This window comes from Simochromis diagramma, unplaced genomic scaffold (assembly GCF_900408965.1).
Source record: "Simochromis diagramma unplaced genomic scaffold, fSimDia1.1 OVJJ01000079.1, whole genome shotgun sequence".
Lineage (NCBI taxonomy): Eukaryota > Metazoa > Chordata > Actinopteri > Cichliformes > Cichlidae > Simochromis > Simochromis diagramma.
Window position 1 is genome coordinate 2591757 of NW_024387075.1, and position 26591 is coordinate 2618347.

Genomic DNA, 26591 nt, shown 5'->3' on the forward strand with positions numbered 1-26591 from the left:
ATAAACAAGAAAACATTTCTTTTCTTTTTTCTCCTGTCAGTTTTATCCTGCCGGAGACTCTGAAACAAAAGGGGTGTCTTGGTTCAAAGCATGGTATTCTGGAGGTCTGCTCAGTCCTGCCAAATACTGAAGCGTTAATTCGTCCCGGCAGTGGCTCTGTGTGTGCTAAGAATGTTAGAAACTGAGAGACTTAAAGGAGGAAGGAAGAGCTTAGCTGTTGAACTGGGTTATTATCTTTTTTAGTTCTGAAGCAGGCTGAGAGACAGTTGTCCTTTTGTGGAGGTAATTCACTGGATTTGCCTCCTCCGCTTCCCCCTGAATAGTGGCGACATTGCTTTTTTTTTTTTTTTTTTTTTTTGAGGACTTTTGCTGCCTGGTCTGGGAGGGAGCAAGTTGAAGTCAGGGGAACTGAGAGAAAGGACAAGGCGACTTGTGTTGCAGTGCCTTAGAAAGAGCAGGTGTGTGCGCGTTTCCTTTCGCTTATCTGCAATATTTAAAAAAAAAAGCTCAAGGAACAGTGATAGACAAGAAGGATGGACAAATGAAGAGAGCGATGTGTAGAGAAGGAGAGTTTTGATGATTAATTAAATCATTGATAAAATCATCCTTCTTCTCTGCCACTGCCTGACACCACTGCCTTAATGAGAGCCGTGAGAGGGGAAATTCAGGGCTTTGACTTTACCATAGAGACATCACACGCAGGAAGGCATGCATTATAAAACTTGCCTTTTCCGCCTTTTCTTTTCTCCATCATTGCCCCCCCAAAAAACCATCCCATCTTTTAGTGGTGAGTGAGTGGAATGCAGTTTCTGGGGAAAACATCCATGGGGAGAATGATGTCTTTGAACTCAGTGTTTTTTGCTGTTGATTTGAACCAAATGGACACATGTCTGTGTATTTGTTAGTGACATGCTAAACACCGTCAGGGCTACCAATTATTTATTTTGCCTCAAGGGTTACAACAGAGGAGAATTTGTAGAGAAAGTCAAGGTTACTGCACACATCCAACATATTTGTCAATAGCAGAGAGGTAGCACTGATGATGTATGAGTCATATAACTAGGGGCTATATTGATGTATTAACCTCTAGCATTTAGCAGTCAGCAATCCAAGTACTCACACATTTTTATTTAATTATTTATTTTTGTTTAGCACACCTACAATTAGATGTTTCCTTTAAGTCATATATACAAGTAATCTTCTGGTAACAACTTTTTAATCATTTATCAGTTTGGGGGGGGGGGGGGTTAAGGGTTTTTTGAGTTCGCAGACTCATTTAGCCATTTTCTAAGCTGTGAAACTAATAGTGCTTTTGTTTGACTTTGATTAATTAAAATATACGCTGTCTCCCAAGATTTATTTTTAAACCGTGTATACCATTATTAGTCTTAGAGGTAATCTTTTGAACACTAATTGGAGAACAGGGCATTACGGTGGTAATTTGGCAGGTCAGCACAGATTGTATGCTACGTCTTGAGGGGGAAAGTCATGAAAAGTAATTACCAGAACACACAGATGTAATCAGTGTTTTATAAGACGGTTTGTTTCCAGACTTAGCATTAAAAAAAAAAAAAGTAATGGGATTGGAAGGCTGCGCTTGGTTAAGAGCGGAGGGCTGGTCGAGAAATAAGGTCAATTGTGACCTTCTGAACTTCAGGTCATGTTAAAAAAAAAGGGAGAAAAAATGTTCACACCTGAATAGATTTGCAAAGCCACGTCTGCCTGCTTTGCCTTCAGGAAGCAACATATCTGACTAGCTAATCTTATAATGCTGGAATTGAAAAAAACAACAACCCCAAAACAATCATTTTGGCGAATTCAAATAATAAACTCCTACATTATATTTTTTTTCTGGAGCCTCAGTTTTCTTTAAATTGATCTTTTTTTTCTCTGTGGTAATTATGCAGCTTCAGTAAAAAAAAATTGCATGCTTGTTTTTTTCAGGCTCAGATTTCCATGATCACCAATGAACTTTTTGGCTCGTAGTGAAAGATGCTTCTATTATTTTGTCTAACACTAACGTGGTGACACTTTTGCTCAGGACTGTGAGTCTACAGATGGCCATGGTTTTAAATGTTAATGAAAAGGACAGCATAAAGGCACCTCTACAGGGATCCTTGGATGGATTCAATTAAAGGTCTCCACTGAGCAGGTTTAGTTCTCCTGCTGTGGTTGATATGCTTAAAGGTAGACATGTCAGATATACGGCTATGCATTTCAATAGCCAGCTGTGTATTGTTCTACTAAACTGTGTATTAATCTAGCGTCCCTCTACAGTGATCCTGCTGTGGTAATGACTGTTACATTTTTTTTATTGTTGTTGTCATATTTATTTGTTTTCCGAGCTTGTTTGAAGCGGTACAGACGTTTAGATTTTTTGAACCTCTTCTGTGCCTGTTGTGTTTTTGTTTTCATTCAAATTTTTAAAATTTCCTTTTGCTCCTTTCTTATTGTTTTAATAAAGCCACATGCCACATGCCAAACCTGGGAATGACGTCGGTGCCGCGGGTGGATTTTTGTTGTTTGATCCAGCTGGTACTCCAAACAATAGCTGATTGCTTCTTCAAGCAGCTGTCACATTTTTGCTGTTATCCTGGAGGTCATGGGTCCAAACATTGCTTATCATTTGTGACATCCTCATTTTCTCTTATAATAGTGTGGCACTGAAGAGACTGACTGCGAGGTGTATCTGCACCAGTAAAATGAATTGTGACTGTGACTGTCTAGTCTGTGTATTGCTCTGGCTGGCTTTGCTTGATTCATTTCATCAGTGGTGCGTAAGAGAATCCATTTCATATGTTAACTGCAGCCTCTATCCTGCGACCTGATAGAGTCACCTAAAGAAGTGAGAATTAATAAAATAGGAACTGTGTCAAGTTTTCATGCATGATGGCTGCATTTCGATGTGCCTTTGGTCTACTTAAAGGTGCTGCGGAGAGGTTTTAAAAGACAAAACATCCTTAACAAACAATGGCAAAAAATAAATAAATGAATAAATAAAGAAGAAAACTTTGAAACTTCAAGGCTGTTATAAAGACCCTTCTTCCAGATGAGCATAGAGTAATATGGCACAAGCCTTCAGAACTTTCTGTCAGACAGACTTTATAATATGTGGATAATGGTTCTTTTTAACCTAATCAAATAGTTTTGTTGGCTAAACCAAAGCAAACTCTAACTGAAAGTCATTAAAGCCACAAGGGAACTATGGAGTAAGGTTTGCCACCAGATACCACTACAACAATGTTTAGTTCTGTTTTACTGTATTAAAATCTAAGACTTTTCATAGGCTTATTAACCAAAAGTACGTATAAGAATTCTGTTAACATTTTAACGTCATCTCTGTAAAAACTGTAAAACTCAAAATGCTGTTTCCAGTTCTCGCTTATCTAAGTCCTTTATAAAGAATTATGGTGTTTTAATGAATTGAGCGGGTTACTCGGGCCACATAATAGTGGTGCAGGGCCATGTGTCATTGCAAAAATCAATTGGTACTTAGGCACAACACAAGGCTGCATTGACATCAGTCCCATGAGATATGACTTTCCACTTCTGGGTCAGCACTGGGGGCTACTACAGTAAGCTTGTCTCCTCTGCATTTGGCTTTTTTTTTTTTTGCTCTATACAGATCAAACAGCTCCACCTTTTTAAACTTTCACATATTCCCTTTCAGAGCATTTCTTGAAACATATTTGACTCATTTCTTTGACACTGTCTTTGATGTCTCTTACCTTAGCAGACTCCTCTTGGAAACAGGGATATCTGGTGGGATCTCCACAATATCAAATATTTATGAGTATTTTGGACGGCAATTGAGTACAACAGTGTTGCTTTATATATTAATAGCTAGTAATAGAGATGTTACCGGTCACATTGCAAATTATTATTTTAAATTGAGACTGCCCTTAACGTTATATAAGGTCAGACATGAAAAGGAGGGTCATTCCTACATCTGATAAAAATACAAACAAACCAAAAAACAAAGGAAAATCATCAGATTGCTGTTTTTGGTGATTTTGCCTTTAATAATAAGCTTTTTTTTTCTTTTTGAAACTGTGTTCATGTCCATTAGTGACATTTTAAAGTGGACCTCTTTTGTTTTTCGGTATTTCCTGCTGCTACAATGGCCGTAGTTTCAAATCAGGGTCAGCATTTATACAAAAAAGGCTGACAAATCAAAAGCTTTAGATCTTTGTGGTGTCAGAGAGTGCGGATATTATTAATATTGTCATCTCAGGCACACAGTTTAAGCTTTGAGCATAGCGGCCCCATCCATCTGCTGTTAAATCCTTCTGTTTGTGAAGGGTAGCTATAGCACAGTATGAGATAACCCAGGATTAGTTTGAACTTTGACCCACACAAATGTGCTTTAGTCGAGTCCAAGAACAAAAATATAGAGCAGGAAATGAGCATTAATAGGTCAATTTGAAGGCAGGAAACGGCAGGTAGGAACTTTTTTGTTTGTTTTTCTCTTTTCTCTTCTCCACGCTCTTCCATATTTAGCTTTGAGAATCAATCTTCTTTCAGGGAAATGGAAATAAATATCACAAAATACAAATTAATGTGCTTATTTTACAGCATTTCTTTTGGAATTGAATGTCTCTCATTTCCTGTTCACTTAGCTTATGTTCCATATTTAAACATGACATTTTATTCATGTTTAAATATGGAAGTAATCAATTGGGGAACTTCATTGTGACATCTGTTAGGTTAATTAAAAATATGTCTTGCCTCAAGCATCAAAACTTTGTGCTCTGTCTTAATTTACGTAGGTCCTTGTGGAAATGGTTCAGTACATCTGCATTTTCACATCACAGAGAGCGTTTTCTCGTATAAAGCAACATCTCAACGTGCAACTGTTTTCTCATCCAGTTGAGTAGAAAGAGTGCAGAAATGTGCTCGCAGATGCTGCCTTCGCCTCACGTGTGCGGAGCTGAAAAATTGCAGCAAACCTTTATTTCCATCAAATCAATATTTTGTTACAAATGATAATAAACATATTCAAACAAGATGTACAGCAGTGGAGAGAAACTCCACATGACATTTCATTGTGCAAGTGCTCACAGTTTGATTTATTTTCAGCTTTGCATTTCTAAATTTTATGGATAAAACAAGCCGCATACAGAGTGAAGCTGCTCACAAACATCGTCTGGCACATGGGGAGAGTGAGAATTAACTAGTCAAGCATGGAGCTGATGTGGAATTAGATCTAACTGTTGAGGAGGATACGATGGTAATATAAAGCTATACATTGATGGGACTTCAGTTGGTTGGCGGGGATAATGACAAAATGGAAACAATTCACCCTGAACATCGTTTACCATTTGAGTGATAAAAGGGCAGCTGTTTTTAAAAATAAGGTTCTGTTAAGTAAGTGTGGGACGCAGAGCTTACCTATGTTCGTTCTTAAAGGCTTAGCTGTGTGGCCATTTTTCTCAATTGGTATTAAGAGCGAGATCGTTAGCTAAATGAACTGGTCCTTTTGTTTGTACTGAAAGACATTTGGGTATGCTGGCGTGTTTGGACTGACACGCTTTTTGCAAACATTTAGGAATTTTGTAATGTGGCAAAATGTGTAGGAAAGAGACCGAAAGCACACCAACTCTGATCTGTGTAATTACAATAAGGTAGCAACGTCTGAGTGACTTTTTAATGTACAGCAGTACACAGCTGTATCATGATTCGGCCAAGGCAGCGTGACACATTTGCATAGATGAAAATTACTTGGAGAAAAAATAAGCATGATTTCCTATTTTCACATTTTGCCATAGCATCAAACAGCATCTATAGCAGAGGCATGATTATAGATATGACTTTCAGGGACTCCTCAAGATGAGACAAAATGATATTTGTGCAGCTCAGTAATGTCCTCCACAAATCAGACTGTGAATGATAATTGAAATTCAAAGGACATGGCGTAATGGTCACACCATGGCAACCACACTGGCCACATGACAGTAATGAAGTGGGCTACAATAAACAGAACCTTGGGTGGCTCCTACAAATGAGAAAGTAATTAAAAGGACCACGATTGGTGCTGGGTGAAGAGTAGCCAGGCATTCTATATTCAAGGCCACATTTCAGGTACTATGTTCTCTAAAAGATATCTGCAATGACAGCAGTGTTTATTCTTCAAACACTTCAAAAGATTTATCATGTAACGGCACATTATCCCATGTGCCATATGACAACCTGGATATTTGCTTGATGTAACAAAACAAAGATTTTGGAAATATGGTGGACGAAAAGATAAAAAATTCTACCAAGATAGTGTCATTCTTTTTCAACAAAAACTGCTGAAATTTTAAAAGAACTTTAGGATCAAATAAATATTGAGAAAAATGTGAGCTTGACTGGTGCAGTGGTGCCCGACCTTCTGTTATCTCGATCTTAAAAGCTTTACCACAATTATCATTCTCCTTAAATAACAAATGTGGCCTGGCATTATCAGGTAAAATGCTTGTTGCATGACTGCATTTAGCACTGACGGATGACTGCACTTCAAATGAATTGCAAATGCTAATTATCTAAAATTGCCCAGTAAAGGAAAATAGACTTAATACCATTTCTTCAGTGTTTTCAGTGTGGCGTTAGTGTTCTGCCTTTGCAGTGTTGGATTCAGTGTTGGGGGATATTATTGTTCCTGAATTCAATGATCACAATTATGGTTGCTAATTAGCAATTATGCCACTTGAGTTCGTCAAGTTCCTAATTTATCTGTAAAAAGGGCAGAACACAAAAGAAATCAACAAACAAGCCCTTTTATTTGTGCTTGCATAACTGTCAACTGGTCTCCATTTGTTTGGGAGAAAAGACAACAATGGCACAGAGTAGTCTACAAGTTTGAAGCAGTGCAGACATGCACATTTCTTTCAGTTTGTTGCATGAAAGGAGATGATATGTGGAATGCATAGAGTTTAAGGCTGTGTCGTTAACTGGCAAACAGTAAAGCATTTCCACTTTTCTCAAGGATCTGAAATGAATAGTTTTTTTTACATGATATCAGAATTAGGAATATAAGTAGGAAAATCCTAAAGCTTTGGAATCGTAGTACTGCTGAATTGACACTAAAATTAACACTAATGAAAGTACCGTTTGTCTTAACCCTGAAAGCTATAAGCATGGTTATGCAAAACCATAAGCAAAATACACATCAAGTAACTATGTACTACAGTTAGAAAGTATATTGAAAGAAGAAATAAAAACAGCTTCCTACTGTGACTGGAAACAAGCAACTGCAACAGAGAGCAGATACAGAAAACCAAAAAAAAGATGCTAAAATGTTCTGTGGAACTAAGAGTCAAGTGATAATTTTCTGTGACTCCACCGCCATGTGCAACATCTTTCAGATAAAAAGCTGTGCTTTCCTGTGTTGTTGTTAATGCTATGTCTTGAACTGTGGTGAACACCCTCTCTGCTGTAATGTTAGGGAAAGTCATTATTATCCATAACATGGTATGGGCACAGGTCCCATCCGGTCATTAAGTCTGACGTCACTAGCCGTGTCTGGGCCTAAACTCCGCTGCGGGTCCATATATCAAACGATCACTATGGCATTACTAAGAGTTGAAAAACTGTCTAAAGTCTTTCATCTTTAATAAAATGATCAGCGTTCTGCTGTACCAGGTGTAACAATTGAGTTTAACATCCAGGCATCCATGAAAACGGAATTTATGACATTTAACGGAGTTAGAAGTTAGAAGGAAGTTAGCTCGCTAGCTTCCATCTAAATACAATATAGCATGTCCTGACTGCGGGGTTTTGGAAACAAATTAAAACGTACAGCTCTGTTATCACTTCCAACATAAATGAAGACAGAAAACTAAACAGCAGTGATGTTTGTAGGGTTACTGAAGTTTGGCTAGCTGTAGCTAATGATGTGCTACGCGACCGCTAGCGACACAGCTATAGCATAATATAAACAAGCTAACTTTTTTTCCACTCTATAAAAGTTAACGTGAGTGTTCTCGGTGGTCAGGAACAAATGTAATCGCATGGCAGGATGCTGTAAAAGGACCAAACTTCAGCCAGGAGAACAACTGAGATAATCCATCCACAATACGAGGTTAGTCATTCATATACTGCTGCATGGGCTGGGCTGTAGTTACATCCTAAGATTTTAAAAACTGAGCTTAAATAAATGATTAGCGGTAATAAAAGCCGAGGGAGGTCAACAGTGATCACTGACTGTTTTAGGAGCTTTTTGAGATTAAATAGAAGAAAATACAAAACATTAAACATGTTAACAACACAAAAGCCATATTAAACGCAGACTACTTTAGGCCCGGAAGTAGGATTCGTCACGTCATCACTTAACGACCGGATAAAATGGAGCAGAACATTTCACTTATGCTTTTCCACCACCAGAGCTGGTTGAAGTTTTATAAAGTACTGCTCTGCCCAATATTTGTCAGAGCTGGAAAGTGTGATGCTGTTGTGTATTTGATGGGGTATGATGAATTCTCTTGAACTACAGATGAACTACAAGGATACTGGAAAATCCGCTATTACACAATAGGCTATTTTCACAATTTATTTAATTAAGGAGTATTGCAAATAAGCTCATTATTACTGTGTGAATTGTTTTTAGCTATTATGTAGTTCCCTGCTTCTTAGGAACTGAATTCAACATAATTTTGTTCTTTCTGTATCTGCCATTGAGTACTGGAAACGTACAGTAGTGTACACTGGATGCTAACTGCAGTGAAACTCTGCAAAGCCGAGGAGAGCTGACTGTAAGTGCACCCTCTCACTGTCTTCTTGCATTCATGGTGTAATTTGAAATAATCTTATTGCAGATTTGCATTATAGCTGCTGGGAGCCATACCTTTGATGTGAATCTTCATCGTTGTGTCAGCACAGATATTAGTCACTCTTGTAATTGACAGGCATTTAATTGCACACTCCCTGTAAACATGATGGCTGTTCTCTCAGTGACGAGTCATTAGTGGGCAGCCTGCTTTTTTTGTTTTACAGTGAGGTGCAAGATGTATAACCATAATAAACAAAAGCTGCATATAAAACACCCGTGTTGTTTCAGCTGGTTGTTGCCGGGCAGCCAGGAGTCAATTCTCTCTTCAGCTAAGGAAGAATGCATGCATATAGTTATTTGCTCACGTATGTGAACTGAGATTCAGGGACTTTCATGTATTAGCTGTCAGTCACAACATTAAACATAGTGTATATATTTCCCTTGCTATATGTGATTTTGAGCTGTTTGACATCTGTGCCACTCGAGTCTGCATTTATTTATACCAGGTTGGGCTGCAACTGGTAACATTTGTAATTTTTTAGATAATATTTTGAAGTGATTAATGTATTTAATAATGTGCTAATCCATTACAATTATTTACTTATTCATTGAATTTTTTTTTTAAAGGATTCGGTGCAGCCCTTTTACATTTTCCCAGTGGATTGATGTTTGATATCAAAATATCTCGTTTTGTCTGACCAGTGGTCCAAAATCCAGAGTTGAGCTGAGAATCGCACAACTTTTTTGTATTGGAATTACTGGAACCAGAGCATGAATGGCAATGTTATTTTAATTAGCTTTTGAAAACAAATTTGATTGCTATAGCGCTTGGCTCGATAAGTGTTATTAACTGAAAATCGAAAGTCCGGAACGTCTAGGTAATAACTGGATTAAATCCCGATTCTATGGCCCAAGTGTTAAATTGTTATTCTTATTTTTTCTGTGTCTCATTTTTCATTTTCCACACGTATATCTGGTTGTAAGACCCCATTAGCAAAAGCATTACTTACAAAAGTAATGCTTAGCACAGCTGCTGTACACACTGTTTTAAACAGATTTTTCTAGGCTTGGCTCTGCATGACATCAGAAAGAGTGGACAACCTTACTTAATACAGCCATCTCAGAAGCCACACCCACCTTCTGTCCAACTCTTCTCTCTGTGAGGGGCAGTTGGCTTAAAGGGAGAGGAGCTGAGGAGGATAAATAAAAATAACTTTGAATCATAAATCATGCAGAGCTACTGTAGTAGAGTAAAAAGGTAAAAATATGAGGTGAAAAGGAACATAATAGCACCTCTTCAAACATAAAACAGAAATGCCATTCGAACCGAGAGAGATGAAAATCCAACCAGCTATATGAATTCTGTTTTGGTTTCCATCTCTCCTAAGGTTATGCTTTTATTTATTCCTGGAGAGGAGTTACTAAGCAGATCGTGTCTTTTCAGTAACACCATGTTTCACATTCATATGGCGATACTCTTTTACACCAGGGTGCTGCCCCTCACAGATCACATGTTCTTCCACTGAAGCGGTTTAGTGCTTGATCTGGACTAGCGCTGCGGTAGTTTTCAGGGGATCGGGGGTTTCGCGTTCATCTTGCCCACTCTGATTTCTCAGCCTTTCTTGGGATTCAGCTCTTAGTCACAGAGTACTTGTCTAATCATTAAGCTGCCACCAGTAATCTACCATAATAACGTTTCCCTTGTTTCATTCTTTTCCACCGTTAAATGGGCCATAATTGGTTCACTAAGAAATGTGCTCAGAGGCATTATTCACAGAATATTAGAGAGACCGGAGGATGGAGGTATTGGTTTTGGCGTGAACAAAAGACACAGATCATAAATAATACAGGTTGACACAAAGTGCTTAGATCATGTAAAAGATACACAGAGAGAGTTCAGTGGTTTGGCCTTTTTATCAATATAGTTATTGTGTTACATCATTTGTCTGCGCTCTAGTTGTGCGGCTGCCTATTGAGACGGCTCTATTTTGTCAAAGCTGTCATTAATCTCTGTTTTTCTCTTCTTTCATTCGTTATTAAAACTTGTTCTGATTTATCTAAGACATGGTATTTGAAGTATCTGTCATTCAAGCCTTGTGTTTTATATTTTTCACCCTTGTTTAGCAAGTGGTGCCATAAAATATGCTTATTATTTATTTATTTATTTATCTGAGCAATAACCACCTAAGGCTGTGAAGTAAAGGGTAATGTTGGTGCATAACTGCGGCCTCCAAATTAGAATTAGTCTGTTGGCAAGTTTAAAGTAGAGTTACTTGATGCTAACAACAAAACTTGCCTGGAGACTTGAAGCCTTATGAATACATGCAAATGTACAAAGGCCTTGATTATAATAAGCGGTAAATAAACAAATGGAGACGTGAGATGGAATCTATTCCAGCTGAAGTTCTAGGCACAATAACAGGGACACCTGTTCAAAAAAATGCAGCCCAGTCAGACAGCTGTGCTGTGAATTTAGGGTCACAGAGTCTCCAGACTGCTTTTTTTTCTTTTTCTTAAGAACAGAAGAGAAACAACACCTGCCATGTTACACCATTTGAAAAAAGACAAAAATAAATTTTAAGCAGACTTGTTCCTACAGAAATGCAACCTAAAAACTGTGAAATTACTAAAAGGTTAAGCTTTTGTGGTATTCTTTATCTCTTTAGAAAGATACTGTGTAAAAAAAAAAAAAAGCATTTTTTCATAGTAAATGACAGTACATATGTGTGACAGTGTACTTTTCTTTCACGTGTTCTTGCTTTGTCACTTCGTTTCCCTGACCATTTCCAGGTGAATGTTTTTTTTTTTTGTTAAGCCAGTTAACTCTGACCTGACTCACTCAACCATAAAAAAGTACCTAATTCAAGGAATGAACCACTGTTATGTCTACACATAGCAAACAAATTAGCAGTGAATGAATTTATATTTTCAGGCACTTTATTGCCAACAGCACATGGCTTGTTCATGTTTCCTTAGTTGGATTTTTGAAAAATGCCAAAGATAACAGGGAAGTTTGATAGCCACAAAATAGTAAACAAGGTGATTTTAATCAGCTAATACATAAAAACCTGACATATGTTGGTATGACTTGTAGTTTGTTTGTAGTTTGTTACTTTGTAGTTTGAGAAACTTGAGGAACCTAGAGAACTATAGGTCAAAAGAATACATCACTGGCCTAAAAAGAACCATCAAAAGCAAATTATCATCGTCCAAAAGTCATGTTCTTCAGAAAAAAAGACCAGTCACTTGACGTAAGTTGATTATTCTACTGTTCACCAAAGCTTCATCAGAAATGGTCTCCATGTAAGGGTGGCCGTGAAGAAGCAGACAACGTGGTTGAGGCTCTGTCATAGCATTGTAGCAAGTTTTATTAAGCATCTTGTCAAAACTGATGTCATTATAAATCCAGATATGACTTTGATCCATCAAACAAAGCCATACCATACAGGATGTTCAGAGATAGCTACCACCCACAGGAGACACGATAGACAAGCATTCATGTCTGTTTTCATAGATTTACAGTATTTTACTTGGTTTTTTGGTCCTGGTCGCGGCAGATGGCCGCCCCTCCCTGAGCCTGGTTCTGCCGGAGGTTTCTTCCTGTTAAAAGGAAGTTTTTCCTTCCCACTATCGTGAAAGTGCTTGCTCATAGGGGGTCATATGATTGTTGGGTTTTTCTCTGTATGTCATACTGTAGGGTCTACCTTACAATATAAAGCTCCTTGAGGCGACTGTTGTTGTGATTTGGCGCTGTACAAATAAAACTGAATTGAATTGGTTAGTTCAGTGTCAAATGGCTAATAATTTTTTTTTTCCTCAGGTTGTAGTTAATTATATATTCTCATATAAAAAACAATTAACAGTACATTCTCCCGAATTTAATAAACTTTCATCTTCTGAAGCAGGGATTTTAATGAATAAATTAAATTAAATCCAGCTATTTTAAGACAGTGATTCAAACAACCTGTAAATCTATGAAACTGTAGACTTTTAAGTTATTTAAGTTATAGATAATTGTGACTCAGTATAAACAGTATGACAGTGTTTTATTGGTTAACTTTATTCTTATATTCTGCTGTAAAATATCTGTACATCAAACAAGTGAATGAACCAGACCTGGCACATACAATGTTGTGCTCAGTGTAATGTGAACACAACATTGTATCAAAGGTAGAGATTTGCTTTCTTCGAGGGGATTCGTGTCCCTTCCCCCTACTGTGGAATTATTGCTGAGCAGGCTGTTTCACGCAAACACAGAGTCAGCTCTTGGGTTAGTCTCTGCTGGATCCAGTTTGGTTTCTAAAGTGTTGCAGACCCTTTCGCACCCTTTTGGGACAGTTGTCCCAAACAAATGTGAATTTAATTTGGTGCAGTACAGGGAAGTCAGTGTAAGCCTTTGTGTAGGTATCATGCCGTTGAGTAATTGAAGTCTGATCAGCATTGAACGGAGGGATTGGATGAGTGTCTGAGCTGGCAGAATTCACTCCACAGCTGTCAGTGGTTTCGAGTGTACAGTAATTCAACACAGCATCTCTGATGTGAGAGTTTCCCGCTTGATTATTGGACTATCTATAATATACAAACCAACTACAATATCGGCATAGGGACTCTTTGTGTGCTATGTGCTTGCGTGAGGCACATCAAGAAAAACAATCTCTGACAGAGACGTACTGTTTACATTCAAGGACAAACACCACAAACTCCTGTTCAGAATTGAAAATAATTTTTAAAGATATCACATAAAACTGCCAAACGAGTCCTGTGTTTTTCATTTCCTGTCTTTTATTAACCCGTCTGTATTTGTTCTGTGCTCTCTGCCGGATATACTGTACATCACAGCCAAGCTCCCATGTACCATTTTTCAAGAAACATAATATCTGCTTCTTTTGGTGAAGGCTACATAAATCTGAATCCTTTATCAGCCGCCAACACACCTCCATGAAGACACCGGGGCGGATTCTGTTATTTTTATCTAATCATTTCCCGAGCATATTCTGGTGTCAGGATCCATCTTGGCTGACAAGTGCTGGTTCCATTTGTGTCCCCTATCGCCCTGTTTTTCCAGTGTTTTGCCATGACACCTGACTGATAAGTGTGTTGTTCAGTGTGTATGTAGAAGGGGTGGGTTGCGGCAGTGACACGTAGCATTTAGCACCCAGAAGCTGTTCAGTAGTGCCCACGGTGGCAGTTTATCTCATAAATGTTTTTGTTTTATTTTTTGATTGAGGATTTTATGCCCGCAGACTTCAGCGCGTGATGGCACTTTGGAGACTCGCGTTTATTCACAGCAAAAGAAAAATGGTGTCTTGAGGAAATGTGAAGTGTCGGGGATGTCATTAATCCAGAGGCTTGGGTCAAAAGGATCTACGGTTTTACAGGAATTTGTGGCCACTGTGAAACTAATGCCCAGTTTTAATGAAGTCTATATTTTCTCGTGGAATTTCTTTTTATTGTGCATTTATATCATTAAATTAGAAATGCACTGCTTTTGATAGATTGTTGATTCTCCAAACATGTTACTTCTCTCCTTTACGAACATGGCATTGCAAAAATTAAAGTCGTAACCATCGAGCGGCACACCTAGCCATAATTTCTAATCCAGAAAAAGTCATAGGATAGAGCCTCCAGTATTAAGAGGGCATTGTCACTTTCCAATCAATTTCTAGTGTCAGATTTACTATTTGGCAACAAATGGAAACCCAGTCATGCAGCTCACTCTTTTTCTGATTTCATCTCTCTGATAAGTCCGTCTGCTTCTTTTGTTATCTTTATTTTTCCTCCAACAGGACGGCAAACTAGCGAAGAGCAAAGAGGAAGTCCAGGTTATGGGATATGGCCTTTCTTCCTTTGTGTGTGGATGTATGCACATTGAACCTCACCATCGGGCACAGAGAGGGCAGTGAGAGGGTGTTATGTTGCTGAAGTCCACCACTCCCATTTGCCTGTCTGTCAGATGTCTTGCTTGGCTGAGCTCCACACGGTGATGGTGTTGACAAAATGACAGGAGGGGGGCACACTCCAGTGAATGTCAATTTGGCTCTAAAGCACCGTTTCCCCAGGAGCACTGAAGCTCCCACACACCAAAAAAAGGAAAAAAAAGAAGATGACTGTAGTATAAAAAAGGCAAGCTCCAGAGAATTGGTTATTTACATAAGAACATACAGGGTCACATCCATGCATAAACAACATACAGCTGCACAGTCCTTACTCTTTCTCGGAGCTTTTCCTGGCATTGCTTACTGTCCTGACTTGACTGGTGGGATTAGAGATGCATTCTAATGTGTCTCTAATCTTATAATCTCTCTAATAGGGGCACAGTTTCACAGCAGCCCTTTAATATATAAACACAGATTGAGTTGGGGGACCGTGGAGGTTACAGGGGACATTTTGTACAGATCTGAATCTGTAAGCTTGACATTAGAAACACAAGTATTTCTGTTTGTAACTGCATTAGGCATCTGGAGATGCATTTACAAAATTCACCTCAGATGTTAAATAAGTTATACCAAGCAAACTCCCCTGGCATGTTTAGCAAATTAGCATTTGATGACAGGTGTTTGGCTTAACACTGATTTAATGAGCTTTATGAAAGTCCCTGGAGGATGAATGTGGGGTTTTGGGATTACTTACTTCCAGGATACTGTTAAAGACAGGCAAATGGAAAATCTCTTTTCCAAATCCATTATAAATGTTTCCATGCCCTTATCTGCACAAATCCCACCAGGAACGCATCACAACATATCCCTACCACTTCCACCGGTGTGCAACTCAAGCAGATGCTTTTTATTATACAGCTGTGGATCTCACAATATGTGCACCAAAACATTAAGTGCCTTTAAACAGTAAATTGATTGTCACAGTGGTGTTCTTTGTCCCGATGGGACGCTTGGATAGAAAAGCATAGACAAGGTCATTCACACGACAGCAGTCTCCAAAGCAGCCCAGACGCTTTAAATGTTATCTTGCAAGTTTGGAAGTTGGCTTTTGTCCATAACTTTCACTCACCTTCTGTGCTAATTATTTATTATTGCAATTACAGTCATAAGAGCTTTTTTTTTGGCTTCATTTCTGTAGGCCAGGCTAATCAGCGTCTGTAAGCACCCCACTATGAAACAATGTAGTGCACACAGTGGGTTCAGATGGCTATTATTACTTTGTTGCTATTTGAAATAATGTATGACACAAAAACCAAAGTATACTTCATATTACTCTATATCTTTTTTTTTTTAAACGATTCCTCATTAAAAAAAAATAACCGCATAATACGGTGCAGGAAAAAAACATTGTGTAGCAAGGTCTTAGGTACAGCTAAAACCTCAGTTGAACCTATACAATCTACAATGTTAAATCTATATACAGTTAAAAAATCTATTTAAACACAGCATATTTTCTTAGGGGCAATAGACAAACAAAATTCTTTTCATTTGGCAAAGCTGCAACACAGTTGTTAGGTAACTTTAATTTATGGATATGTCAGTATTAAAAATGTGTTGCTACCTGTCATCACATTTAAGCATTACACAAACTGTAATTCGCATATGAATATGCATGCAATTTTATAGGATAAAGCTGTGAATTTTGAATCTTGAAGACATGGCGCTGTTAATGTTTGACTGTTAGACTTAAAGTTTAAATTACCAAATCCCTAGAGCAGCTCATAAGCTTTCACTCTCTGATGAGAGTGAGGATGAGAGCATTTTTCTTTATCTTGCCTGCTGAGTGGCAACCTGAAATAGTCGTCTTTAAACAAAGCGAGTTACATCAAGTGTGTAGGGCGTTGCATTATTTTTAGTATGCGCACAAAGTTTTAAAGCCCCTAATTAAATGCATCGTAGTCACGTTTGCTGGGATGTAGTGACGCGTCTGTGCATGTGTGTTTGTGAGTCCATTTGTGAGTGTCTGCACTTAGTGCAAATCTGCACAACAAAGCACATTGAGTCTGCCCACCTGCAGGCATTGTGAATAATTTTCTTTGTTGCTAGAAGTGTTTTAATGTGTTCACTTTCATGAGCACATTATGCATACTGGTGGTGTGAATCCCAAACTGCCAAAAGAGGCTGCTGCTGATTTTCCAAATAAACAAAGAGATGCAGATGTTGTTGCAAGGCATCTAGATCAGGATTAGACGATGAATAGATTTATTGTTCAATTAGAACTGCAGCGATTTATTTTTCCCTTACTAATCTCCCTGCAAAAAGTGTTGAAAAAAACAAGTGTTAATATTTTATGATTTTCACACACTGCTATGATTGTAATTTGAACATATTTGGTTTGGTCCTACATCCAATTTCACTTTTTAGACTCCATTAACAAAAACTAGCAAAGAGAAAAAATAATTTGTCCCGTTGGCTGTCTAGCTACATACCGCTATAAGGTGACATGGGAAGAAGAGCAGAGAACGTATTTGTTTGCTGCTCAAACAGTTGTCTCTTGGAGATAACTAAAGTGAATTTACCAATCGACCATAACATCTTGGAACTTTCCAGCATTTTCTTTTTAAAGTTTGATGATATTCACAGGCTAAATGAGAAACCATGAAGATAGCCAAGTGTTTTGATATATGCGCTATATGTTTTGATATGTTTTATTTTCTTTGTTGCCCAGGACTTACAGTGTGCAATATCATAGGCAACAATCCCATTAAAACCGTTAGAAAAAGACAGAGACCATCTGCAGGATCTTACACATACTGTAATGTGGAGGAGAATGTCAAGGGAAGTGTCAAGCTGGAAACTGGAGAGGTTTAAAAAGACACGAACACTGGTCACCTGTGGGAGTTAAAAATTGTCCCCGCTGAACATGACCTTGTCAGTCTTCTCCTTATCAGCTTCAATTCAGACAAAGGGTCTGTAGTGTCACCTGCTGTGGGCATTGACTGCAAGAACGGGAACAACTCTTCATATGTAAGTGTCCTTGAGTCATTCAAGATGCTTAAAATCCTCACACTTCATTTTTTCGTTTATAACTTAAAGGTACTGAAGTATACAACTGTAAATCCATCTTCTGTAGAGGCTTGAAAAGCCTCACACTGAGCCTTTTCAGTGTAGGAAAAATTAAGCTCTTGCAAGCATTAAAATGAATTCATTAAAATATTCTTTGTGTATGTTTCTGTAATTAGCAGTCTAAAAATAATGAAGCATACTGGAGTGTCATATCGCTGACTGTTCCACCGCAGTCTTTAAAATTGTCTGTAATATATAATGTACCATACATACATTAATTCAGCACCTTCCAACCTATGTTGACAACAGGTTCCTTTGTGTAGTGCTTGGGTGCATTACTAATTAGATCCCGTTACTACTAGAGGACTACTACTATAGGATAGGTCTACTAATAAAATATTACTGGATTAACAATGATCTTGTGCTCCTGGGAATTTGTTGAGCTGCCTTTTCTACATAAACACCATTTTTACATACAAAGCTTTTAAGCAAGTTCATTTCACTGCTTCTTTGTGTTCATGGATTGGAGGAGGGATAATAAATGCATGCTAGACAAACAAGGAGGAAAAATGGCAGGGCTCTTTAAAGAGTTGGTTTATGTGCTTACTGCTGCATCTCAGTGTATAGCTGAATTAATGCAAGCACACACAAGTTAGGCCATCTAGGAATTAGAAAATGCAAACATTCTGTAGACTCCATGACGCAAGAAAGACAATTATAAGACTCAGATTTAGCAAACAGCCTGGAATACTATTTATGATCACTGGTTGATATCCTTGTGTCTTTTTCAATTACACGAAACCTGACCTGTAAAAAAGATCCTTTATAGTCTGATGTCAACTGTAAAAAATGCCTAATTACTTTAAAATTAGATCATCATTAACTGTAAAATGTATACCAGTGGTACATACATAAGTAAAACATGCACATTTTCAGAAAAAAGGAAAGCGCAAATCGCAAATACATAAGGGAAGTGGAGGCCCAAACTTTATAAACAGAGCTACATGTACATGTACATGTACAACGCTAGTTTTAGAACTGCCACACAACTATGTACAGCGTGCCTATACTAGCCACATAGCTATACTAGCTGTACATGTAAATATACTCCTATTGCTACTACAATAGTTAATGAAAATAATAATAAAGAAAAGCAGAATATCCTCCACCATGTACCGTGGCATAAAAAAGCATTTGCCATCTTCCTTAGTTTGTTTATTGGTTACATCTAAATGTTTAAGAATACATTTTAATATCAGTCAGAGACAAACTGAAAGAATACAAAATGCAGTTGTTAAATGAGGATTTCAAAAACAGCTATCCAGATCTACCTAAGACCGTTACACCACCACCATGTTTGACTGTTGCTATGCATGTGTTCGCTCTACACCAAACATAACAGACTCAAACCTTTATAAAGTAACATTTTCATCTTGCCAATCAACAGAATATTCTCCTCAAAAGTCTGGGGGATCATTGGGATTTTATTGACAATTGTAAATCGAATCCTTGTGTTCTTTTTTGGTCAGCAGTAGTTTTCTCCTGGAAACTCTTGGAACTCTCCCATGAATGCCATTTTTGCCCAGTCTCTTTCTTATTGTTGACTAAGGAACTCTGACCTTAATTAAGACAAGTGAGGTCGGCGGTTCTTTAAATGGTATGGACTGGTTCTTATATAGCACTTTTATCCTCTACCAGCGTACTCAAAGCAGTAGATGTTGTTCTGGGTTATTTTGTGACCTACTGGATGAATCGTTGATGCCCTCTTAAGGTAATGTGGTTGGCTAGCCAATCTTGAAAATGTTCCCCACTGTTCCAAGTTTTCACCATTTGTGAAAAATGGCTCTCATCATGGTTTGTTGGAGTCCCACAGAAATGGGTTTTGTAAGCCTTGCCTTTATGTCTCAGCTGTTTCTGTAGATTACGGCATGATGTGTTGCTGTTTTAGTGATTTCTTAATTACTTAATTAGTCTGGCAGGAATCAGGATTGGGTGAGTTTCCCAAGAAAATGTGGTTAGTCACAGTTAATTCATAATTTCATGGTGTATGCATTTTGTAGTTTTATGCATGATCTTTGTCTAATATTAAAATTTGGTTGATGACCTAAAACATTAAAATATGACAAATATGCAAAAATCTAAGAAGGGGAAACTTTTCCACAGCACTATATTTCTCATATCACATTTTGCTTTCGTTTTAACCACAGTTTCATAGCACACATGATAGTTACATCAGATCCTCTGTATTAATTAATGGATATAAGCTCACCTAGCTTGCAGTGGTAATATATTTTGACAGGAGCTGGAATATATACTTTTGGCAAAGGCAGTTATGTTTCTACTGCAGAATTATAGCTGGGTTTTCTACTGCAGAAATACACATTTAGCATTCCAGTCACAGCCCTCCTGTTGGCCAACAGTTGAGACAGAGCGATACCTTAAACAAGAAGTGCAGTAATTGTTGTTGAAGAGTGGCTACCTTAAGACTCCAGTGTAGGTGACTCTGTAAAGAATTGTTAACTGGGAGATTGCAAATTTTGAAGTGAAAGGACCGTCATAATGCTCTTGACGATATGTGTATATTGGTTTTAGATTGTGGAATTAATTAAAGTGAGGGGGATGGAAAGTCTGTCATGCAGTCTTATGAGGATTCACATCAACGGACTGCTCAAGATGTGCTACTGCTCCTGCTCTTTTATCAATAAAGACTAACACAAAGCAGAACGATGGAAATATTAACATCTTCAAAGACTGTTTTTCTGCACAGAAAGCTCATTTATTTTCAAAAAACGTTTGATTTTTCCAGTTGTACGTGCAGCAGATTGTTTTATTTTGCTGTTTGTGACATGGTAGTCAACAGTCAAACATATAAAAGCATGGAGCTTTTATATGTTTGAGCAATAGAGCTATAAACATACATGCAAGGACAAAAAAATAACATCATAAACACATATCGCATTTATAAGCAAATTTACATGCCAAGACGTTAATAAAGCCATCTGGCATGAATTTTATTACTTTATTTCTGAATACACTGGTTATATCACTGCCCTTCACAATTTTATAATTTATTCTAGAGAAGAGTCTCTCCATTAATGATTTTTTTTGTCATAGACTGTTACAGAATGTTTTATTAGTCTTGTGTTATTTGACAGTAATACAGTTTCATATAGATCATTATATTTTGTCACCACATATCCAAGTTGATGCTTTGAGTGTATGAGTGACAGTATACACACTGGAAGCCTCAGCACATGCCTTTTTTCCCCAGCACCACTATCAGCTATTTCACCCCACAATTAGTCGCTGCGCCACTACTTTATTGTATTCTGCTGTTTTTATCTTATTTTGAATTGTCAACTGCAGCCAGTGACAGTATTCCATTTAAAGAAGCATAATTAAAACATCTAGAGCTTTATGAATTATTTTTTTTCTGCAAAACGTTGCACAGAGATGAAATTTGATCGCTCAAAAGATCAGCTTAGGACAGAAAGACAGTTTGAGGGAATGCAAATGATAAGAGCTGAACTGCTGGACTATGAAAAATATTTAAACAAGGAGAGGGAAATAAATGAAAGAACAGGGCAAGTTTAAGCCTATCAAAGATTTATCTGGCAAAAAGCAAAAGAATGTGTAAAGAAGCTGAATGAGTAGTGAGAAGACAGACGAAGGAGATTTTTGGAGAGTTCTGAGGAGACACCCACCCACACACCCACACACACACATTTATATATATATATATACACAGCCCATCAGTGCATTGACAAATACAGTATAAACTATCTTGTAACTCCACATAAGTAGGGACAAATAACATATATAAATAATATGCAGTAACTATGAGCCCAGTCTAATGAAAGATGGATGGAGGTAAAGTGTTTCTAACATGCATAACACACCATGGCTAACTTACATAACTATGAAGACACCAGTAATGCTGGTGTAACATATGCTGTCAATCAAATAAATTATTTACAAGGAAAGCAATTAAAAATATGCTAAACCACATTCTGCATGGATTACAATTATCATGTCTCCATAGTGTGGCTCTGGGTGTTCAACTTGCCTGCCTGCAGTCTAGACTTGTCATTCACTGAAAATATCAGACAGCGTATAAAAACTTTGAAAAAAGGAAGCCATGAACTTTTTAACATTTGAACATCCACATGAGCAATATTTTCCCTTCAAAAGCCAATCAGTAATTGGGCCCTCCAGTTTCCAAACACTTACAAAAAGATGACAGGTGATGCAACACAGTGATAAACCTACCACTGTCTCGAGTTTTTGAAACATGTTGCTGCCTTTAATTTCAAAAGCAATTTTGGTTTAACTTTAAAGGCAGCGGCCTTTGCCAGATTTGGTGTGATTCATTTCTAGAAATTCTGAACAATCTGAGAGTTAAAATGCCAACTAGGTCATCCTGGAGTACAACGCAGGATTTGAATTATGGCAGCGATTACTTATAACACACAGCAGCAGAAATGGAGGTGAAAAAATAATCCTGACAGTCATAAATGGTCAGAGCTGGAGCCATAAGGGCCAACAATATGCTGTATTCGATACTGTATTGAAATGGCCAGTTGAAGGGTGTGGACATGCTTTATCTGTGCAGGTAGCTTCATCTCATCTTGCTGCAACTATAGCACCGTATTTATCTTTGGAGGGAAGAAGACTAAACCAAAGCCTGTTATTGAATTTCTATTATTAAATCTTCATTGGGGCATAAAAACTCACTGCATGCAAGGGGGTTGTATTGAACTTCATTGAACAATCCATTGTGCTTCGTGTGAGACTATGGAATTGCTCCTAATTGACTTTTTCATGGGGGCCATGTAAACACCAGAGCTACTTTTGCTCCACAGCATGCAGGCAGAAAATATCATGTTTAGTGAATGTTGTGCTCTGTACTTACATTTGATCAGTGGTTCTAATGCAATTATACCCCAATCAATAAAAGAAGGTAGAATTGACAGTGTATCTCATCCCATAAGATCTCCAAATCCAGATGTTAAAGCTGTGTCTTATGAAGGCAGGCCACGATAATTTAAATACAGTGTGCTTACATTTATACAGCTAGGTAGATAGGTCTATCTAGGTAAGAAGAGCCAAGGCTAACAATTAAATGTCCACATATCAAAAAGTAAGACATATGTGAAGCTTCCAGGGATGCGGAAGGATTTCTTTTGAGTCATTTTTTAGCCCACTAGGGCCTGGACTCTTCAGAGGATATCAAGGACTGCAGGACAGTGCCTGGCACTGCTAGTAAATGATGGAATAATCTGAAAACACAGCAGCCAATACTCTGGTCTGATGAGTAGTTACCTACAGGGGGTATGCTCATCCCTTCCGTTTTATCTCAGCAAGCACATATGGTGCCTTGTTGCAGGCGCCTCCAACATGAATGTCTGTTTTCCAGAGGATGCCTGCAGTATATGATACAGTTTTTATGCACTTGTTGTACCAGTATTTAGTGTCAGACAAAAAAGTCCCCTTGTTACAATTGTGGAGGTTTCTGCTACTACTCTGGTCAAGGTGTCTCATGCTGTGATACTTGCCATGTGTGTGTTCCAGTCCCAATGACACAAATGGTATGTTCTCAATAAACAACATTTTAAAGCTTCAGCACCAATAGCTACCATCTGTCTTGTCCTTCAGACAGCAAGGTCCTGTTGCACCTACGTGAACCACTCCACTTCATTCACTTAAGTATTCTTTTACCCTTACATCTAATCTGACAGCCATTCCTAAGGGTAAAATTGATTGCAGTGACCCCAGGGAAGTAAAGGGGTACATATTTATGTTGCAATAGACAGCTGTCCTTAAGAATTATGTAATGAAAAGCCACTGAGACAGGCATCCAGACTGAATAGCGGGGCCACCAGGGGCTTTGAACTGCCTGCGTCATCATGATCGTCAGTTCAAAAAAATGTACATTCGCTTTGGATTAGTTTATCAGCTCGACCTCGTTGTCCACCCCAATGATTTAAATATGCCCCCCAATCAATCATATTTACATAATGAGTTTTAAAATGCCAAAGGCTTGTCAAAGACAGGTCTTCCAAAATGTCTTCCTGGAGACATCAGAGGTGAAGGGTGACACAAATATTCAGCATGTCATATACAGCAATTATAGCAGTATTTAATATTTATGTGGCTATACGGTATGTAGCTGTATAATATAAAGGATACACAATATAGTCTTTGCTTGTCTTTTAAAATGAATTATTTAAAGAGGCAAGGACTAGCACAACTACTAGAGGTCATAGTGGCACATGGATCAAAGGAAAGCCATGATAAGGCATAAGCCAAACTAATAATCAATAATATATAATATATATGTGTATAAATTCAAGTAGCATCTGTTTGAATCCATTTCAAGAAAACATTTTTATCTCAAAATGTGCTTTGCTGCAAAATGAGGGTGAATGATACAATCTGTTACAGTTTATTTAAAAAACAATGTCAGATAATGTGACATTTTAGCAGATGGAAAGCAGTTGTGAATTTTATATGAAAAAAAAAAGAGTTCAACTTTTGAGGACAAATTTTTCCAATATTTGTGTGGCATTTGCTCTCTAATTCAGAATGCCGCAGGGCTGGGAAAAAGAAAAGGTCACACATAAGCTGAGAAAATGATCTGTTTAAAAGCATGCTAAATCCAGGAATTTCTATGATTTTTCTTCTTGTTTTTTAGTCCAGTCCACAGTTATTAATACTGGTTTCAACGTTATTGGTACGTAGAAAAACTCAGTTTCATTATAAGGGCTGAAGTTGAATATCAGACTACCTGCTGAGTTGATTGACCTCAGAGCAGTAACCACTTAAAGATTGTCTTGCAACAACATGACAAGACATTTCTTTGTGCAGTTTCACATACATACCTGACACAGAGAGGTCAGGCAATCTGTCCCTGGCAAGCTGTATTACCAAGATAAATTAAATATGGCTTTGAAGTTAATATTAAAGGCTTAAAGCATTAAATTGGCAAAGCAGCTGGTAAAACACGGTACTTTAATCGAATAAATGTAAAATATAAAAAGTGTGTAAAATTTTTACCTACTTGTTTTTTTACTCTCGATTTTCAAGTTTCCATCTCATAAAAGTAAGTGCATGTCCCAAATGTTACTGTTTCACACACATTTGAGGATATATACTCATCACCATGACAACTCAACTTCCACTTCTTCGCAGTACAATGACTAATTGTCACACAATAGAGCATTACTTGTGAGACAGAGATGTGTGCCTTGAGAGTCTGTTATGTCACTGCAAAACATTTATATATATATTTATATTTCAGTGTTTTCTCAACACTAGGGTGACAGGAGTATCATAAGGCATACTCCAGGCATTGTATTAATCAACTGTTTTCTACTCTGAGGAGTAATGATGAACTAAATCTAGCCATTCCGCTGGGGTTTTTAGTGTTTGAGATCACGTTGGAGACAGGGTCAAACTGTGATGTCTTTTATGAATTGTTGGTAATTGCATGATGATATATAATTTAGAGGAGATAAAGTATGCAAGACAGCAACAGTCTGTTGAGTCTGTTTTGTCTATGTTCTCACTGCAAGTGACTGCTTTCAAATAATACATTTTTGTTGTTGTTTTAGCATCGATATAATTTATGGAAACTTTCTTCCCAAGTCTCCATATTGATACTAATGTGGGTTACAATGACAGCTGGCTTTAGTTTGAGCAGAGGATGCATTAGGGAGAAGTGGATACCAGATTAGTGGATGGGACATTATTCATTTGAATGCTCCCAGAAAACACAGTGACGTATTTTTCAAAAGACTGTGGAAAAAAGGCTGTTTTGGGCCACAATGCAGCAAAACTTTTACCAACACCATATGGTCACTGAAAACCACAACACAGCTGAGAATGGTTCCTTGGGGCTCAGTCAGATCAGTCAGGGACACTGAAACTTATTTAAATTTGTTTACTGTTTATTTATTGGGATTAAAAAGCAGGTTCAACTCCTAATAAACTTTAGTGAGTGTAATACAGAAAGAGTAAAGAGTGAACCCATAAATGAGGCAAAAACATTCAGCTGGATGGATTTACGTCTGTGCAGAACACATGATTCTAGTAAAACAGGATTCTTCTTTTGGCAGCTCCCTTTAGGGCTTGCCACATGCAACCCGATATCAAGGTAAAGCTTATAATAGACAAACTGGTCCACCGTGTCCATTTCACACTTTGCCTCTCTACGTGAAACGTACAGGGATACAGAAGTTGCAGTAAGCTGCAATAACAGCAGAGGGAGATATTCTATTTCAAGCCAACATGAAAATAATGACGGGAAAACGTTAAACAGACATTATTAATACATTTACATGTAAATACATGTGAGCCGCCTAGCCTAATCATTTCCGATGATTAAAGATCGTGGAATGTACTTCATACGTTTTTTGCGCACTACTGACTTCGCGGCTTTAAATATATGTGTATCTCCCCCTGCTGGTAATGCAACTTCTGCATCCTTGTCCATTTCACTTTTTGGAGAGGCAAAGAGTGAAATGGACACGGTGGACTGGCATTTCTATTACACATTTTGCCATGATACTGAGTTGCACAGTGGATTATCTTCCTCCACCTCACCCTATCCCTAGCATCCTTTTCTGTCACAACAGCCTTCTGCATATCTGCCTTCACTACGTCCATGAATCTGTGGTCTTCCTTTGTCCAAACCATCTCAGCCTTGCTTCTCCAACTTTGTCTCCAATGCATTCAACTTGAGCTGTCCCTGTGATATATTCATTTCTAATCTTGTCCATCATGGTCACTACCAATAACAACCTTAACATCCTTAACGCTGTCTTCCAGTCAGTGCCACTGTATCCAAACCATACATCATAGCAGGTCTCACAACCATCTTATAAACCTTCCCTTTCACA

The 26591-nt window shown here is 37.9% G+C and overlaps 1 protein-coding gene and 1 long non-coding RNA gene across 3 annotated transcripts in view; both read left to right on the forward strand.

Moving 5' to 3' along the window:
• LOC120742344 lies at positions 1-25713 on the forward strand. Its single transcript, XR_005697847.1, has 3 exons — positions 1-6898; positions 20189-20196; positions 25702-25713. It is a non-coding gene; the product is annotated as an uncharacterized LOC120742344 (long non-coding RNA).
• The window catches only part of luzp2 (leucine zipper protein 2), a 149087-nt gene that overhangs the window by 316 nt on the left and 122180 nt on the right, over positions 1-26591 (forward strand). The gene's annotated exons all lie outside the window — the stretch shown is intronic.